This window comes from Chelonia mydas, chromosome 1 (genome assembly GCF_015237465.2).
Source record: "Chelonia mydas isolate rCheMyd1 chromosome 1, rCheMyd1.pri.v2, whole genome shotgun sequence".
NCBI lineage: Eukaryota > Metazoa > Chordata > Testudines > Cheloniidae > Chelonia > Chelonia mydas.
This window is the reverse complement of record NC_057849.1, coordinates 220,578,265-220,598,455: the sequence shown is the minus strand read 5'-3', so window position 1 is coordinate 220,598,455 and position 20,191 is coordinate 220,578,265. Positions and strand designations below refer to the sequence as shown.

At 40.4% G+C, this 20,191-nt stretch overlaps 1 long non-coding RNA gene across 1 annotated transcript; it reads left to right on the top strand.

Moving 5' to 3' along the window:
• The first annotated feature begins 1,995 nt into the window (after nucleotides 1–1,995).
• LOC122463264 lies at nucleotides 1,996–19,944 on the top strand. Its single transcript, XR_006286454.1, has 3 exons — nucleotides 1,996–2,230; nucleotides 10,931–11,027; nucleotides 16,785–19,944. It is a non-coding gene; the product is annotated as an uncharacterized LOC122463264 (long non-coding RNA).
• The last annotated feature ends 247 nt before the right edge of the window (nucleotides 19,945–20,191 follow it).

Here is a 20,191-nt window from a genome sequence, read left to right as displayed (position 1 = left end):
AGAAGGAGGGTAAACTATCACAACTTTAATGCACAGAAAAGCTATATTTTAGGTTGTTTTGGAAGGGTTTTACATGTATTCATTTTGGTTTTTAAGTCTAATATCTTGGGCCCTTCCATAGCTCAAAGCAACTGTTGTGTGTCTTATTGGGCAGCTGGGAATTTCCCCTTTCCAAAGACATAAAGCTCCCATTTCTAGCCCTGCAGGGATCTGATATATCAAACTTTAAGATAATGAAATATTTGTTTGTAGAAAAGTTGTCACTGATCCAGGACTGAATCATGCCCAGACTGTACCTCCCTGCAAGTGTGTTGGAAGTTGTTCAGGGTTTTGAATCTTGCAGTAAGTCTGAGCGAGATGGAGTTGTGGACAGAGGGCAAGTGATGTGGTTAAAGAGGAGTAATAAATGTATGTTACATGGATATCACATCCGTGTGTGTGCATGTGTGTATATCAGCCTCCTAATAGTAAATGTGTCAGGATACGATGAGCTTAACTGTCTTTTTTCTGAAGAATTAAATTATATGATTTCAAATGTCTTGTTTTGGGAATTTGAGGAATAATCCCATTTTCTAGCTTCTATGGTGGTTTTGAACATGCCAAACTTGTTTGGGACTTCAGCCAGATGTTTCTTTAATTTGATCAAACTTTACATACAGGCTGATTGTTGCTTCATAATAATTGCCGTGCAAAGTACATCAATAAAACACTACAGAAAGGGATTTAATAGATAGGTTAATTATCTCTATATGTGCAGCACAAAAGTAGGAGATTAAAGGAAGATCCTTAGCTAAGGTCCTATCTTCATTACAACATTTAATTAAGTATACAACCAGTTAGGCTACGACCTACAAACGCACTTACATGTGTCTAATTTTAAGCGTGTGAGTAGACCCATTGAACAGGACTACTCATGTGCCTAAAATTAGACATGTGCTAAGTATCTTATTAAATCAGAGCCTAACACCATGAATGGCTCTAAACATAGCTCCATGCACCACTTGATCAATACTCAGTAATTGCTACAAGTAAGTGTTTCTCTCTTGCCAGTGGCTTAAGCTGGCACATGCTTGCTTGTCTGTATTGGGTTAGATACACCTAGAGCCCCATGAGGCTCATGCTCCTGAGAAGCTCCTGAATTTTGGTGGCCTTGAAATGTAAATGAGCATGTCAACTTTCATTTTTTAAAAAAATGACAGTATCTCGTGCCATTCCTCATACAGCAAGCTTTAAAAATGTGAATAATTGTTAGCTGGCTGTTGAGGTTGAAAGGAACAGGCAGCTGAGTTCTACTTCTGCAGCACAAAGCTGAGGGAAAATTTTAAGTGTGCTCGCTCTCTCAAAATTGTTATGTAAAATTAATTAGCTAAGTTTAGCATCTGTTCCAAATAATTCTCTCCCTGAACCTCTTTCCCCACCCCCAGGTGTTTAGGCTAGTGCTGTGCACAGTGAAGGGATACTGGTGAAGGGAAATTGGTTATGTTTGGAAAGAGTCATGGCAAAAAGCTGTTTCACAGAGCTGCCACAAAATGCTAAGGCTGGCTTGCACATTCCACCCCCTACTACCTGCTTGCTTATGTTTTTGCAGATTAGACGGGGCCTTCGAAACATGCCCATTTAACAGGTTTGGGTCATCTACCTTCCTCCCAGCTGTCTGTGCAGTAAAATATCTCAGGGTGCTGGTGTACAGTACATCATGTACCACTGGTGTTCATGGGCGGCGAGTCCTGTGGGCTCGTGGTGCCTGGGCACCAGGAATATTCCTGGCCCAGGGCCTGGCTCCAGCAATGTCTGAGGCCGGGTCTCTCCCTTGGCCCTGCCTTCTGCCTCTGGTGCCCCTGCCCCGCGCGTCCCCCGGGCCATTTAAAACAGCCCGGGGCCCCCACTCACCACTGGCAGCGCAGCGGAGCTGAGCGGCTTCCTGCCTGCTTGCTCCAAGTGGCTGCTGGCCCCTCATAGAATCATAGAATATCAGGGTTGGAAGGGACCTCAGGAGGTCATCTAGTCCAACCCCCTGCTCAAAGCAGGACCAACACCAACTAAATCAGAGCCTTAGGCAGGTGGGCAGGGGCGGAGTTTGGGGGGGGTTTCTGGGCAGCACCAAAATTTCTACAACCCTGCCACCCCTGCTGGTGTTGTTCTGTGTGTCTATGCTGCAGGCATGCTGTTAGCTGCTGAGGCCCAGATTTCCACAAAGACATTGTACAGACAGAAAGAGACAACTTGGAAGGTATGGACAAGTAAACATATTGACCCATATTTGTCTTGTGAAAAAAAAAAAAGAATTACTGTGTGGATACAATTCAACCATATTTATAACTGGGTCAGATGAGTGTTACAAATTACAGTCTGATTTCAAAACCATAACATAAACATACTGAAGTATTGACAGTGCCTAAAACTGCTTGATGGAGTGAATTCAGGCAGTAGGAACAAAAAAAAAATGATTAATGAGGTAATTTATTGATCAAACAGCCAGATCTTCTTCCTTCACATCACATTAGCTACGTTCTTCAAAGATACAGGTCCCACAGTTGCATGTTCAATGCATACACTCATACGTCAATGATTTTCCTGTCTTCTTTTAAAGCTATAGTCCATACTGTGTCATTAGAGAGTAACAGAAGTGAATGATCACTCAATGGTTAAAACAAATGAGCCTCTTGTTGAAGGCAGGGAATAGTGGAAATGTTTGTACTCATGAGTAATAATTTATTTAGGTCTTCTTGGAAAAGCACGCCCTATTTGTGTAAATTTACCATTAGACCTCCTGCACTTTCAGCTGAGAATTTCTACAAGCAGAAAGAGATCTCGGTTCCATACAATAATATTTTGTTCACTACATTATGTGGTTTCTCTATTGTCTCTTGGTATGAAGTAGTGCCAACCTTCTCTGGTCATGTGAGTAACCTTCCACCAATCAGGAAGAATTTCCATAACTACTAGGTGTAATAGATATCTGTGAGTGAAATCCAGTTTTAATCTGTCTTTATATACATACTAATAGGGCTCCGGCTAGCTCTCAGGGCATTAGTGCCTGAGGTAATGTCTGGACTTGATACCTCTGTTCTGTATTACTCCCTGCTTCCTTCTTCCCACAAAGGCTCTCGGCTCAGCAACTTGCTTTGTTCCTTGTCTTTGTAAGATTCTTTTTCAAGCGCTGCCACCCATTTCTGCTTGCTTGTGCGAAATGAGCATCTTTAGTTTCCACACAGTGCTCCAAAGGAAAGAGCTGAAGCAAATATTTCTGAGGTGGATATGAGGCCCAGTCACATCTGCCACATGAAAGTGAGTGGAGAAAGGGTCTCTTTTTGGGGTTAGATTGGAAGATGATTGGCAAAAACTGCAGTGGAAGAAGGACCTGTTGAAGAGTATTGCATACAATTCCAGTACACTGCACAATGGCACTCTAGGCAGAATTGTTGCTTAGCCTGCTGAATGTCTAAGGCTGCTGTTAAGAAGCATGTTGTATTTGACATCCATAAAAGGGATAATCAGCTCTCAGGAAAGGCTAGGTATACAGTGATTGTTGCTAAGCAGTCAACGTTTTGCAACACTTACCATGCTGTGGTATCTGAGAGAATCACTGACTGCCCTTTGCTTAAAATATCAAATAATTCTCATGCTTCCAAAGTGGTGCCTGTTGTAAATGTTGACCTTTTAATGGTGACCTCAGAACGTGTCCTGTCCTCAGTATCGCTGATCAATCAATACATTTGTACTGATGATATGACGTGTCTATCTTTTGTTTAACTAGTTATGTTACCAGCTAGGGGAGCTTTGAAGTGAGAAGATGCTGAATCATACTCACCAAACTGGTTCCCTGAACTGTAAAGAACCAGTGCCTGTTCACAGCTGATTTAAGCTTCCTTTTTTATATACTGCTACTCTCCTAGTTCACTTTTCATGTCTAATTAATTCCAAGCACAAAGAGGTAGGGTTGGAAAAAGTTTACTGCCCGATGATGAAAAATCTGAAATGTATTATAATCCCCTGGTCAGTGTATGTTACTGTGACATTGCTCAGGGTACCCAGGACTGTATGTCCCTTTGTTACCCCCACCTCCACCCCGCCTCCAGCAAGAGGGAGAATTGTTATGGTTAACTGGATGTCAGCTCCCTGCCACCACCAGCCTGCTAGCCACTCAAACAATCTCCCCTGGGCTCTGCCAGCCCTTACTTGGCCTTGCAGGTTAACGATGGGTGCACCCTAGCCCCCAAATCCATTGGAAGCACCCAGCTGTAGTATTCATCCCCTTTATCCACTGAACACTCCCAGAATTACCAGATCAGCTGTCCCCAAAAAGGACAGTGTGCACGCCAGCATGGATGATTCAACTCCGGATCAGCTCCTTCCGTCATACCACAGCACTGAGGTATAGTTATCACAAAGACAGTCCTAAATTTATTATCAAAGATTAAGATTTAAGAGATAGTGACTAAGGATTATGTAAACAGCCGGGTTACAAATAAAACAAAATAATAACATTATTTCTAGAGACTAAACTTACATTTAACAGGCTAGCCATCTGTCTAAAGAAGTCTATCTCACCCCATGTCTACTTTGCAGCATTTTCAGGAATGTAAACCATGCTGTCTGTTTACTTCCTTGGTGCAGGAGAAGGGCCTCCTATATGTATCCTTCAAAGTTCATTATTTTGCACATGGCCAGGCTAACCCCCCATGGCTTGTTTTTCCCCACTGTGATTCATTCCTCTTGACTCCATATGTACATGGAGCTTCCAACGTGTTGGTTTACAATGCTTAATCTACATGGTGGACAGAGAGACAGGTGAATCAAACCTTTTGTCTGATGCAAAACCTGTTTGTCAGCTCTGCCTTGGACACAGACTTTAAAACATATTTTCAGTACATCTATCCAAGTCCTTAAATATCATCCATACCTACATTTCTCAGCAATTACGAGGATCCATCTGATATAAGCTTTAATTAGAGGCCTCCTATGACGTCACTGACGGATAAATGCAATGAAGGTGATGTGCTAGGTGTAGTGAGTTTGTCAGGCCTGTTAGGAGTTGCTGTTATAGACCAGTGAACCCTTTGTCAGCTGGTACCAATGGGTCTCTGTGCCACAGTTACATGTTCCTTTCTGTGCCCAGCCCACAGGAGATATGCATCTGTTACTGTTACAGCTCTCACCTTGTAAGCTTGGCCCTTCAGTTCAAGCTGCAGAAGCTCATGCTTTTAGCACTGGAAATTCATCTCCTGGTGTTCGGTCAAGATGGTGGTTATCACATGTGCTCAGTGAGATTTGTTGTAAGTATTAACTCCAAAAATAACTAACTTCCGGGTACACGTTGGGATGATCTGAATTGTTCCCTGGTTCAGATCCCCAAACCTGAACCCTCCATTTGGATGAATTTAGATAGCTTAGAAATGACTCAGTGAGTCATTCATGCTGCCCTAACAGAGTGAGTACCCTGTTTTCCACACTCACCTCGTAATAACTTATCATCACCTTCCGATTATATTATGAAAAACACAGAATCTTAAAAGGCTTATCAAGCATCTCCCATGTAACCTAAAACCTGTAGTGTAGAAGTGCATCTCATCACCATTCCTCAGGAAGGGCAGCAGAGAAGGAATGCTACTTAGATTTCTGAACTCGGGCCATCTCTCAGGCATAAAGGTTTTTCTGTTTTGCATGAGGTAGACCTGAGATCTGTAATCCCTTTGCTGCATAATAAATATGAGACATGCAACTGACAAAGTTGAACATGTAAGAATCATGGCTGTATATCGTCACATACCACTGAAATCAAAGGAATTGTGTGGCACCTAGAATGCATTAATGAGTCACTGAAGGGGTTAAAATATGAAACTGCACGAGCAGTAAAAAATACATGGCAGCTGATGACTATATGTCTTTAAGTCCTTTAAGGTAATGTTTCCTGCTTGACTGAAGTTAGGAAAGCTACATTTGGGTAAGGTGTAGTTAAATATATAATTAAAGGGAGAGCAGTAGAGTACACAGACAAATAAATGGATTTTGCACATGATGAAGGGCCTAATCTTGTTCCCACTGAAGTTGGTAGAAGAAGTCCACATGAACTTCAGCGGGAATAGAAGTTGGCCCAGATTACTGAAGCAAAGCTGAGAACCACAAGATAATTTACTGTAATTTTTGTTTTGCTTAATCTCTACTGATATTATTGCCACTTAGAAAATGTGTCTTTTCTTTAGAAATATTCAGTTACCAATCCTGAAAGGCGTTGAGCACCTGCAACTAGGGTATGGCGCACAAATAATAAAGGTGTTCAGACTTATGGTGCTTTATTATGCAGCTCAACATAAATGTATGCTCTATAAAAATATTATACCCATCAATTATATGTCTAATTGTACAACTGAAAAATACATGGAAAATATTCACTTTCACAACCCAGCCTACCAACTAAGGAAGCTAGACTCCAATAAATATAAATAGCTAAGTCGAGTTAGCAATACAAGTGGTGCTGCTTGTAAATAAACCACATACATGCACAGTGAGAGAAATACCAGGCTGGGTAGCTAATTTATAGACCTTATCACACTGAAATGCCTATCAAGTGCATTTGGTTAGAGCAAGGTAAAATATACATAGGTATCCTTACATACTTGATAATCAGAAAGGGAGACTAAATTTAAAGATACAGAGCTAGATTTTTCTGATTGAATGAACTGAGGTCAGCCCAGGACCAAAGGTTTTGGGGCTGAGCACAAAGGTAGCTATGTGCCAGATGTGCACCTTCCAGACACAGAAACCTGCTGGAGATCAACCTGATCCTGAAGGCTGCTCTAACTTACCCTCAGTTGTCCATAGACTAAAGAAGGCACCCTGGTCACACTGGCAATCCTGCTTGCAACAGGAGCTAAGATCAAGCGTGGCATAGAGCTCCATGCGACCCAAGGATTTCCCTTATCTTGTGTTAAGTGAGAATGGAAAGTAATGCAATTTTTCTCACTTGCAACTTGTCATGGAAATAGTCCTCAATGAGGAGTATTGTCTTTGTTAGTTTTGAAAAAATACTGGCTTTGATAAAGCTAGAAATGCTTAAATACCGCAAACTGAACCAGTGTATTATTTTTCATTAAGATGACAGGTATGCACGTGTGGAAAAAGACATGCAATGAAATTCAACTCTGTGAGAAAGCCCAGCCAAGGCCTGTGCCCCACTTAAGCTGTGTGCAGAGGGTTTAATTGGGACCAAAGTACTGCATAGCTTGTGTGCAGACTTTCTGCATGGGGGTGCATTTCACTCACTGAGTGTAAGAACAGTTTTAAGAACAGGTCAAGAAATAAAGCTCAGCTGCTGTCTTATCTTGGACTCTTTCAAGCCCTGGCTAGCCCTCAGGCTCCTTATTATCTTTTGCACACGGTAAGGTGAAATAAGCAATTATGTTGTCTTTAATCTGTCATGCACTTGAAATATTTATGCCATCATAAGACGTTACATCAGTTTATGCTGCTTTCAGGAGTAAAGGCAGCTAAGGTACTTATGCTGCCTTTAGGAATTTAGATGGCTTTAAAGCTTATGCCAGCTTTAAAGATGTAAATTGGCTTAACTTTTATGTAGCGTTGAGTCCCCCTTTTCTCTAATTTTTCCTTACTCTTCATAAAAATGCAGGGAAATTAAATTCTAAAAAACAACAACACAATGAGTTGCACATTTTAAAACCAAAATATGTCAGGATTTTCAAAAATCGAGGTTCCTACATCACATTTAACTGGGCTATGTTGAACATGTATAGTACTTTCTTTTCCACTTTTGCTTGCTAAAGGCATACATTGCTATATTTATACTGTCATATACATTTAACATAAAAAAATATAGACTGGAAAATGATCATGTTAATGTTGTAGCAACCATAACTTTTGCACTGAATATAATATAGTATTTTGTATTAATATCACATTCATGCACCCATGTACCATTAATACAAGCCATCTCAGAAATGCAATCAGCACTATCTTCACCTCACATACACTTGAACAGGGTTAGCTATAATTTGGCCCAGAAGGTGAAATTAACCCCGTGCAGAGGGTCAGCAGCATAAAGCCTGTATATCACTTAAATCCTACTGAATGCCCCCAAAATAGGAAGCTAATATCATCTATTGTAAGACAACATTATTGATTTCATATACTTTTATTGTCAACTTTTGCTTTCACCGGCTTTTACAACCTCACTCTATTGAACCTTATCTGTACCCATCAATGGGTCTACAGAAAAAGTAAATAACATAAGAGACATGGGTATTGCTGTCTCATTTCAAGTTAATATTTAAAATAAGATATTTGAGTGTTGATTCTCACTAGTCTCTGAAGTATGACATAAAGGATTGGAATCTATTAACTAAATCTATCTCAAATGTGTATTCTTAATTAATTAAAATAAATATTGTCATGAAAGGGAGAAGAATACCTTTACCAGGTCAGTAGTTCTATCATGAATGCCCATTGTAGGATGTCAAAGGCCCTACCCAAGAGCATACAATTTATAGGAAGGCTCAGTTTGACAGGTCACTCCGAAGTATGAGATTTAATGCTACAGCTCATTAAAACATTGGAAGAGAATTTGTTTGCCTGGTTTGGGAAAGGAAGACACAGCATACTTTTAATTTAAAAATCCTAAATAGCATTAGTCTGCTTTAGCACTAAAATTCTAAAGTGTTCACCATGCCACGGTTAACAGCATTTACAACACAAAGATATTTAAGAGACTACTGTGCAACACTAATCTTAGTCAACTGACAATGTTGGTTGAGCTAAATAGTTTTAAATGATTAGTTCCTGTAACAATGATAAATGACATCTTTATATCCTTCAAGATAGAGTTTTCTATCTGGTTAACAAGCAGGGACGAAGAATGGTCTGAGTGTGATCGAGAGAGAGACTTGTGTACTGTCAGCTTATGTACAAAACTATGAGGGTTAAAAATAAAATCAGTGCCAGAAAAGCTATTAAGTGCTGAAGAAGAATAGTTCTCTTTGGCCTGCTCTTACAACTGGATCCTTTAGTGTGGGCCACACATACAGCTGCATTCGCTTACATAGTGGAGTCCAATTTATTTAAGTAGGGCTTAGCAAGGACTTGTGTGGATTCGGATTGCAGAATTGGGGTGATTTGGTGGTTAATATTTACATATCTCTATTGCATTGAGTGTAAAAGAGATTTAGTGGATCTACCATTCTCTAATTTACTCAGAACTGTTAGTTTAAAACACACACACACCGTAAAATTTATTAGCTAGAGAGCGAGGAAATATTTTGCTTTTCCCTTTTAAAAAAAATCTGAGGAGTTAACATTGGAGCCATAATCAGAAACTACTACTAGTTTCCCCCTTCCCCATGCCCCCCCAAAAGTGAACCAGCTATGATACCAACACCTACTGTTTATAACACTATATGGAAAGGATTTAGCAAATGTTATGGCTGCCCCAGGAGCAACTGAATTGAAAGACTTGCCCAACTCACAGCCTTTGCAGCTGGTTAATCTGTGCCTCTAGCAAGTGAGACACCGTAAGAGCATAACCTGTGCTTTGGTTCTTTTCAAAAATAAAAGTATTATACTAATTTTAATAGGATCATTTGACCCAAGTATATTCTGTATAATAGCCTTAGGCATAATTATTGTATTGCACTGTGGCTTATATCAACTGCAATATTACACAATGAATGTAGAGTAAAGGGAAAACATACATATGGGGAAGTAATTTTAAATTTACTCAGCCTAAGAAATATATAGGTAAATATACCACAGTCTCTTCCCTCTTACCCACGCATCACTCAGATTGCCTTCCCATGCGAGACCATACTTGTCCCAAATAAACAAAAACTCTTGCCATAAGCAGTAAACATGTGAAAAAATGCTAATTCAATTGAAGGGAACTGAAAGTATGTTGAAAGCTACTTCACTGTATAAATTGTCTCAATTATGCCTATTAGCATCAAAGCAGAAAACAAATTGCTGGGCAATTTTAAAAACGATCTTAACACTTCATAATATTTTGCTGTGCTTCAGCAAGGAAATTGAAATAAAGTGGTAAATGGCACTTTTAGTGTACAGAGGAAGACGTTTAATGCAGCAGTTGAATATTGGGTGCAGGTTTTTAGGTGGGTTTTTATGATGGATTATACTGTATTTTATAAAATGTTTTGCTCTACTGCAATGTCAGGCCAAATTCTACAGTTATAGCAGTATCCATCCTGCACAATGAGGTCTTGATCCTTGACTGGGGCTCTGTGAAGGGGTGGGTAACCCCAATTTAATTCTTCCAGTTTAATAATTATAGGGGGACATTATATTTAGGCTACCTAACACATTCCATTATAAAGTAAAAGAATCTTGCAACTTGGCGTTTGTTTTTTATTTTGGTTGATTGTTTTGTTTTCAAATAGCTATAACTCCTCCACAGTTTGTAGAATAACATGGAATTTTGGCAGGAGGATAATCCTGGGGTCAGTGAGGTGCCTGTTGCTAGTTCCAAGAAAAAAATCAGTTCAAATTCGGCTGAATTATGAGTTGTGGCAAATGACACTCATCAATCTGTGATTTGTGTAGCATGGCTTGTTTTTGGCAGCAAGCCAAAATACTCAGTGTTCTACATCAGTGCATGCAAAATAATGCCCTGGCGTCCTAGTGAATATCACACGGAGCTCAGACTCTGGATGGGACACAGACAGAATGGATTTTCTTCCTCCTCCATGGAGTGTGTATATGGATTATGGAGTGCTGGCTGTCTCTCCATAGGTAGAGCTGACACTGCGTTTACAGCAGGGTGTGAGTGTCCCTTAAGAATTAAAAAATAAAAATCAAGTGCTTCAGTAGTTCTGCTTGTTTCATGCTAATGAGCTGAGGCCCAAGAGTGACAATTCTGTAGAGTTGTATCTTCATAGAAATCTCTCTCTCTCTTTTTTTTTTCTGTTAGGTTGCTTAAAAAGAAAAGAACAGTAGTTTGATGCTGCTGAGGTGTCTGGAATGTTGGAAGTAGTCCTGGAGGAGAAAGATTAGTGGGCAGAAGCCAGGTGAGCTGGTAATAAGCACATATAAATTGCAGAGCTATTGATAAATATTATTTATTTCATGGCTCTACTGTTTATCTTAGGATTTTGCAATGTATTACATGAATAACACCACCCACATATTTGTGTGTACATTATGTGTAATAATTTCACACACCTACTTCTATTTAGACTATTAATTTATAAATAATTGCTATGTATTGCCTGGAATACTCTTAATTTTTGTATTAGCACTAAAAGAACTTTGACATAAATACATAAATAAATGTTCCTGAGGGTTGGAATGGCTTCACCTTTGGCTGTTTACCATGTGTAAACCAACTAAGTTTAAACAGAAATTAGATCAACAGCTGGAAGAATCAAAAGAGATGCTCATTACATTTGTCTAAGATAAAACTAACTTAACCTGTCATCTTTTGTGGGAGTTTCTTTTAACATCTGCAGAATAAAGCCAATAGATTTAATTCCCCACAGCCTTCAGTGTATAGATCAAATATGGCCTCTCTGAGCTGCTATTGTGTTTGTGTTTAAAAAGCTTTAAGAGTAATTATGAAAACAAAAAGGCTGGAAATGTTTATTTTTCTGGCCCAAGGTAATCATCCTTCCTGATCTTCAATTATTCTAATTTAACGTTTACACTTGGATGAAATAACCAGTCTTGGAGCAAGTAATTCATATGCAGCTATTGGGATGAGAAGTGGGGAGCAATAGAGGTGGGGCAGGGAGAGTCACATGAAGTGGCCTAATGTGTTTCACTTCTACCTCCTGAGACCAGGGTTTAAATGGATCTCTCTCAAGATGTATTTATGGATATTAAGCAAATCCACAGAAGGGATTTGATTTGACTTGATAGGTGAGATCCAGGCCAGGTATACCAGGAGTGGTACAATTCAGGATGAAAGTATGTTGGCAGAGCTGTAATAACAGCTGAAGCCACTGTGCCTAGTTCTAGTTTATTCATTTCTTATTTTCCTAAGCAATAAAATAGCTCAAATGTTTGCGCGTTATATATTGGCGTGTGTGTTTATACCATTCACCCCACTAATACCATGGTGATATTCTTGAGATACATCACAGAGGCATATGATAAATTGCATGCATCTTGCATTTCTGACTTTCTTACCTGCACTCTGCTCACTAATCCATCTCCCATAGGACTGTGCCTCACACTCCAAAATAGTTTGAAACACCTACCATTTAAAATAGCAACAAATCCAATCTTGCCACAGAAGTGTTTTTCCCTCCCCTTTTCCTTCTCCAAATTAGGAAATTCTTCCTCAAAATCACAATGACCCAAGGCCAGTAACCCAAATTTTTATAGTCTGTTATCATGTAGTTTCTTAGCCCAACTAAACATCTATACTCTATATAGCTCGTTTAATCTTTTATCATATAGTTCCTCCAGACCTATGATCAGTTTGGGGTAGATTTAGCCCTTGTGGGGGCGGGGCGGGGTGTGTGTGTACAAGGAGTACAGGCACAGCATCCTCCCTGTCACAAACAGAAAGCTCCCCTTGAGAGGTGGAAGAGGTGCTGCTCTGACTCTGCTCCTCCTTTACATCAGCCTGCAGTAAGTTTCATGCCAAGAACAGGTATAGTAGCGAGTGTGCCCATTCTGTTTGCTAGGCAACTTGAGGAGGAATCCTCCTCGCGGGTGGTGGAACCATGCCTAGAAGGGACAACTGAACTCTCTTGTTGCTTTTTGTCTGAACTCCCTCCAGTATCTGTGGCAAATTGGAGGGATTTCAAGTTGTGTGTGTGTGTGTGTGTGTGTGTGTGTGTGTTTATCTTTACAGATTAAGGGCTAGATTGTGCATATGGATCTGCATGAGCGAACCCCATTGACTTCAGTAGGGCTTCATACGATGGGGGTGCAATGAGGCACCCTTGCAAAGGGAATTGCAGGCGCAGGGTCTAAACTACAAGCAAGTCAGAAAGCTTTGATACAGATGAGATTGAATGAACTTGTTGAGAACATCTACTCCAAAAGAAATACATGCATTTTTAATTACTCTGCATACGGTTGATGTCCTAATGTGAAAGTTCTTTCATTCTTTCAGTTTAATTAACACTGGGTATTGGGTATCATTCTGTTTTTATGTTACTCTTAATGCAGAAAAAGAATGCTAAGGGATTATTAAACATACAACCCTGCAGGGGCCTTCTCTGTTAATTAGGCACGTAAGTTAAATCCATAAAAACCTCTTTCTTGAAAACAACTGCTGCTGGAGGGGTAACACAAGTTCCGTTTGTGCTTGGCATGAGTCCTTGCAGCACAGCACACCGTTTTACTCCAGGATGTGTAAACTGTAAGTTATTGTCAACAGTAGAAACAATTACAACCAGACCTGCATATTCACGTTAACTCATGATATCACTCTAGCACCATCTCAAATTAAAGCTAAAAATAATAAAAAATGCATTTTATTTCTGTATACTATCCTTGCAAATACCATCATAAAATTCTTAACACTGAGTCGATCATAAGCTAAAAAGAAGGACTTCAGTAGGGAGAGGCAAACCAATTTGGGTAAACAAGAGCTGAACATGGCTACAGGAAATCTTTGCCTGGATATAGCTGAAGTTGGGGTTTGGCAGGGAACAGTAGGGTGTCAGATGTTTAAATGGAAGACGGATGTTTTTGTATTTACAGCACCTTTTCAAAGGTGATACAAGTCCTGCAGGCCAGAATGCTTCCCCCATGGTTTCTGGAGACATTGTGCCTTAGTATCAGATACTCCTTACCGAAGTGAATGCATACAAAGACTTTTCAGGAATGCAATATGTCACACTTTGTCCCTTTGACACTCTGGCTGGAAAGATCCCACACCAGAATGAGATGAGTAGCTTTGCCTGACTTACCAATTTGAACTGGCATTTATATAAACTGTGCTCTGAAGCACTCTGAAGTTGGCAATGCTCAGGTTCATGTCCAAATGCAGATATATCTAGACTTCAGATTGGCTGCAAACAAATAATAAATGACTGGCTATGACCAGTTTCACCAAACAATGTGTCTGCTGCCCCAAAGGCAGGTAAATACTGGGAGACCTCCAATTAAGTTCCCAGTTTTCTAAAAACGCATCAGCCACTTCGAAGATTCTAAACAAGGTACATCTGGAGAAGAAAGCTTTCAGCCCCATCAAACCAGCTCAGAAACGTCAACAACAGAATCAACAACTCAAGAAGGAAGTGAATCTATAAAAATAGTATTAAAGGGTTCACAATAGAAATAATTAATACATTATCATAACCATTATCAAATGGTCACATTGGTACACTCCGCTTTGTCTTGCCTCTTAATTTTTCTCCCTGATCATTATTAGACAGGTAGCCTTTTAAAACATTAAGACAGTTGTTTGGTGGCCCTAGTATATTAAACAGCTGATTTTAGTTGAGTTCCTAGTTCAAAGGTCTCCATGCCATAAACAAACACTGTCACCAGTGAAACTAACTAGTAACCCTGTTGGCTGCCTCAGACACCCAGGACTAAATGGACATGGGTAATGTATCACTCTCTTAACCTTCAGATATGGTATATTGTCGTGAAGTTGAGGTGCTTTGACAAGGTGATGTGGGATAAGCTTTTATGGCTGTTCTTGGTGTTGTGCCTTTTCTGTGGATAAACAGAGGACTTCCGCATCAGGGTTTGGCAATGTGGCACTTTTCACCAGCATTAGCTTAACTTTTGTTTTTTAAAAATTAAATAATCCTTTGCAACTTAAATGTTTAGTTTGTCAAACTTTGTTCACTAGTGAAGTTACTGCTGCTGAATGGAGCACCTGAATCATCCAGGGACAGAAGTTCATTGTTTCTTTATGAAATTGTTCTACAACATGCAGCAACAGTGCCAGCTTCCCCCGATTGCTGTTACACCAAAGTGCTCCAACAGTGCTCTGGTGGGACTACTTCTGTCACGAAAAGGGAGCTCTCTTTCTATACTTCGGAACTATACCTAGGAATTGGACTGACACATTGAAGTCATGACATATAGGCCATAAAACAAGGGCCTAATCCAATTGGAATTAATGGAAAGACTGTCACTGATTTCCTTCGGCATTGGATAAGGCTTATAGTGATGATGACTTTCTGGCACTACCATCCTGGCCCCGATGTGAAATTCTCTCAGAAGTTAATGGCTCGGTATCCCATGAATATTCCCTTACACCATTCAATCCACATTTGCCAAATTTTAACTTGAAATTATTTGTGCCTTACTTGGGGTTTAAATGATTCAGCTATCTGGGTGATTTAGAATCCTAGCTCGTGATGTACACCGGCTATGGTGAGTTTAGAAAGAAAAGTGGAATGAAATGACACTTGATGGATCTAGGGGAAAATAATTCTTCTCTTTACCCAATATGCATGGCCTCTACTTTGGCATCCTAAGTGCTGGTGTCTTCAAGTGATGTTGGGAACTGTTTTTTTTTTTTAAGTCAGTAAACATTAGACACGGTAACTTTCCTGTACTGAATTAGGTTTGTGCCTTCATTCATTCTTCTGAGCAACCTTCGGTCTGCTTGTGTGTCTCAGCTGCCCTTGATGGGGAACAAGCAGAGCAGCTGCACCTTACCAAGCAGTCCTGAGTAGAACAATACCTGTACCCAAAGTTACTTAAGTTACCTCCAGTAGATTGGGTGATCATTCATCTTCCTGAGTCCCATAGGATCTTCTGTTACGCATGCTGTGAGGGGAAACAAGGAAGCGGGGGGAAACAGATCAGCCACATTAGGCTGAGTTATAATTTGGACCACAGCTGCTGCAGTTACAGCTAAATTCTTCCAGATGACACGTGCACAATGAATCGCAATATGCCTGAGTTTGCACAAGCTTTGTGACTGTGATGAGCTCAGGGCAGGAGAGGGGTGTTGGGTTCTAGTACCCCATTGACTGATGTTCAGGCCCAATCTAAGACCTGCCTGTTATTTTTCAGGTCTTTGCTATTAGTAGTTCAAAAAGGGGTAGGTTATTACCATTGGAAAACTTGGTCTGAGTAATTAAACAATACACCTCAACTTCCAAGACATGAAACATTGCACATATGTGGCAGGGCATGCGATACTGCTGTCATGTGGAATGCTTCCATAAAGCTGGAGGGGAATGAGTACCCATTGCTTCATATGAGCAGGTTATGAAATCAAAGCCTATCTTTGCCTTCACCCTTCCCATCAGCACCAACAGCTTACAGTCTGTTAGGAAAAGACATCGCTGCCCTTTTATTGACCTCCCTAGTGTGTTGAGTGACTGGCAATGCTAAGACTAAGAAACAGGGTGTGCATGTAGTACCCAAAAAAACTTTCATAAACACCTGTCAAGAATATGTTTGTCTGGGACTCTGAGGACACAGACATAAGTTTGCCTCCACTCCTGACATATTGGAACAACAACATGCACTCTGACTTCCTCTGGTTAGCCTTGCTGCATTCAGGACATTAGTAAAAAATCAGCCTGTTTCAGTCTTCTGCTTTGGCCATGCTCTCTTTTTCCTTTGTGAATCATTATTGGCAGTGTTCTTCCCAGGAGTGAATGTTCTCTGCAGCCCTAGTGTCTAAGTCAGATTTTTCCTATAAATCCTGTTAAGAGGAGATGGAGAAGTTACACAAGCTTCTGCTAGGTGAATGGAGTTGGTAGGGGGATGGGTAGAACCTTTTTCTTCTAACTTATTGCTTTAAATCCTAGTTTGGATTTGTAGTGGCGTAGACTGTTGAAGGTTGTTCTGTAATCTGTGTAGGTTGAGTTGGTGGTCTCATTGTTTCCTAGCGCACAAGCATTCACAATACCAGATCTGGCAGCAATGTTGGAATTTTGCAGCACAGAAGTCAAGGACTGAAGCAGCACGAGAAGAGGACTACCCTAAAAACCCTTACAGCTGATTTTACCCCCACCGCCCACCTCAAGACTGAGGATTGTTGGCTGGGTTGGTTTGCAGATGGATGGATTGCTGTCATCTATGTGTTACTCAGGTTGTAGCTAAACAGAGGACTTTTGTCTCCAAGACTCAGTTCAGCACCTCTCACAAACACTGAATACACGTTAAAGTATTCTTCACAAAAATGAGAACTTCAGTCTTAGGGCATGTCTACACTGCCCTGCTGTTTGGACTAATTTTGAAGAGGACTATACTAGTGAGAATTCAGGACCTTTAAGTACATGCCCACAGCATCTACCTGGGGGAGTGCAGCACTATGGTGCGCACTGCTATTCATACTCCCTCAATCTGAACTTCTGGGCAGTGTAGACATGCCCTTAGAGCCTATAGCATTGAGTGGGAGCTTGGAAACAGTTTGATTCACCCTCATTAACTGGAAGAAGAGCTGAGGGTCAAAGCAAGAAGAGCAGGGGACACAACCATGTCTGGGTAAAATAATGTACTGTAGGAGCTACTTTCTGTTTCCCTGTCCCACCCCAGCCTGCTCCAGTTCACTGTCCAGTCACCACAGAATGCTAGAGGGGCAGCCTCATAAAGGAGAAGGGAAGGGCAATTCAGTGACTCTAGTGAGCTTTACCCATGTCCTGACTATCCCTATCGTGGCCTGCTTGGGGTCCATGTCCAAGGGTGGAGGTTTCCTTTTTTTCTAACTCCAGTCCAGTCCCAGCTACAGCTGTTTCTTTCACTGTCTCCCTTCCCTACAAGGCATCACACGTTATCTGGTATAATCAGCTCCTTTCTTCAGGGCTTGCTCTTGCTTCCTCTTAAGTTTGGCTCTAATAGTCTCAGTTTCCAAAGAACTACATTGAAAGGGAGAACTGCAGATGAGCACATAAGCCTAAAGGTGGATTTTGGTTTGGTTTTAACTAACACTATGAATGGAGCTGGGGTGATCAACCGGAGGTAACAACCATCACAGGGATGAGTCATCTGGCTTTCCACCTTCCCCTGTTACAACAAGGTAGAGGGCTTGAGGCAAGTCCCTGGCAATAGTTGCAAAGCTGGGCAGGGATTCCCTTTTCCAGCAAAGAGGGCAATTATTAGCTGTCGTTACTTGCTCCTTTTTAATTAGCCTTTGGATGTGCATTACATAATTCAGTCTCCTTCCCTGTCTCTGATGGCTCAGTGCTCAAGGTAGCACCAGGGTCACATGCATGCTCTCTCTCATTTTATTGACTCATTGAGTCACTCTCCCCCACACAAATGATTGTGATTTGGGTGGGTTAATTCTCCAAATAAAAATTATCCAAATATTCTACACTAAATTATAACCTAAACATATTATACTAAAATTGCAAGTCATTGTTTGGGTGGATAAGGTCTAGATGCAAGTCCGTCTAGCAGTTAAAATATGGCACCTCTTCTTGCTCATCTGTTGGAGCAGGAAGTTTGAGATAAAAACAGAAGATCTGGAGACAAGTCAGTAGAGGCCCAAAGTGGCAATGAGGTATGAGGAATTTAGGACAAACTTTTGTTAGGATTAGCTTATGTGGGTTGGCTCTATATAACCAAATGCATGTATGGTAATACTAATAATGCTTACCATGTATACACTGTGTAACATTTTCAAAGGCCTGTGATCACACTAATCATAATAATTAGCTACATATATTTCATAATACAATGCTTTTCTACGGCATCATTCACAAAAAGTCCCAGTGAACTTCACATTTCTGACATAATTAAAAGCAGCATCAGACACATGCCTCTTCAGTTTTGATTCAAAAACTAAACCAGATTCTGATTTCCGAATACATGTAAGAAGCTGATTCCATAATCGTGGGGCATAAATACTGAAGGCTCCAGCCACCAAACGTTTCCAATTTATATTTAGGACAAGCCAATGAATCAGACTCTGACCTCAAATTATGACTGGGAATGTAAAATTAAAGTAAATTGTAAAGATATTCTTGACCAATGTGAAGAATCTTATAGGTTAGCAGAAGTACTTTGTAATCATCAGGACAAAAATGTAACTACTAACCAATGAAAAATTTCAGCTCCAGGACATTTTATTCCAAAGTCCCTGGCTGAATCTTTTGCCTTTTCCAGTGAGACGGCTGCACTTACTTATGTAATGTAGCAGTCTACAGTACATATGTTCCGTATCAGCAAATTAATTGAATTTGTTCACAAGTTCCAGTTACTGGGATCTCCTTAAACCAACTCAATGAGACTTGAGATTGAACTCTGAGTTTTATTGATCATGTCTGCACTGAGTGGTCACAAACCTCACCTTAAGTCCTGCCCCAAACTTCTCAAATTTGGCCTGGATTCTCTGGACTTGGCATCTTATTTAATTGTTCCAAAGCCCTTGTCAGGAATGGACATTACATTTACCAGCCTTTAGCTGGGACTAATACCGTACCTGAACCTAGAACTCATTTGTTATTTCCTTACATAGCTCCATCTCCTCCTGTACTTTCGAAACAGGCTTCATTTCTCTGTGTCTCCATTGTTTTCATATAATGGAAAACAGGTCTTGAATTTGCTGCTTTTTCATTTAACAGTTGTCAAGAGGGAAGAGTTGCCTGCCAAATGCTCCTGTCATTCCAATGTAACAGTGTGCTTGATCTCAACAAAACTAAGTGTCTCACTTTTGATTGACCAAATGATTTAATACAGATTGCTTTAATAAAGTAGTCAGCATAATTTATCCTTAAACCCAGTCTGGTGGAGCTTGCTCACCAGACTTTAAATTGCTGACAAACAGCTTATGGTTTGTCACATTTGGCAAACTCTGTTTAGACAAAGCCCACTCTAGTGTTGGAATAGAAATAGGTGTTTTAACTAGAGCTGGGAAATGCTGGTGGAAAAAAGGCATGAAAAGTATGTAAAAAATGTTCATGAACTCATTTTGATTGGTTTCATTTGTACAGCTCCCTTACCTCCATGTGAATGTGTATATCAGTGTTTGTGAAATCTGGAAGATTGACGATTTGCAGTGAGTCATGTAAAACTTCCAAAAGCTACTTTTCATGTGTAAATTCATACTAGTAAGTTCTGGAGAAGCTGCTGGTAGAGGGAGAAGGTGATGGCAGCACCCACCCACAAAAATGTGGTCAAGTGCATTACACAAAAAGCTGGGGGGAGGGGGCTATATTCAATTTTTAACTCTGACCAGCCTTAATAATACTTCTAACTTTAAACACATTAGCTATGAAGTAGATAAATACATTCCTGTTTGTCCAAAAGGAGAAACTGAGCGACTAAGTGACTTGCTCAAGGTCACACAGCA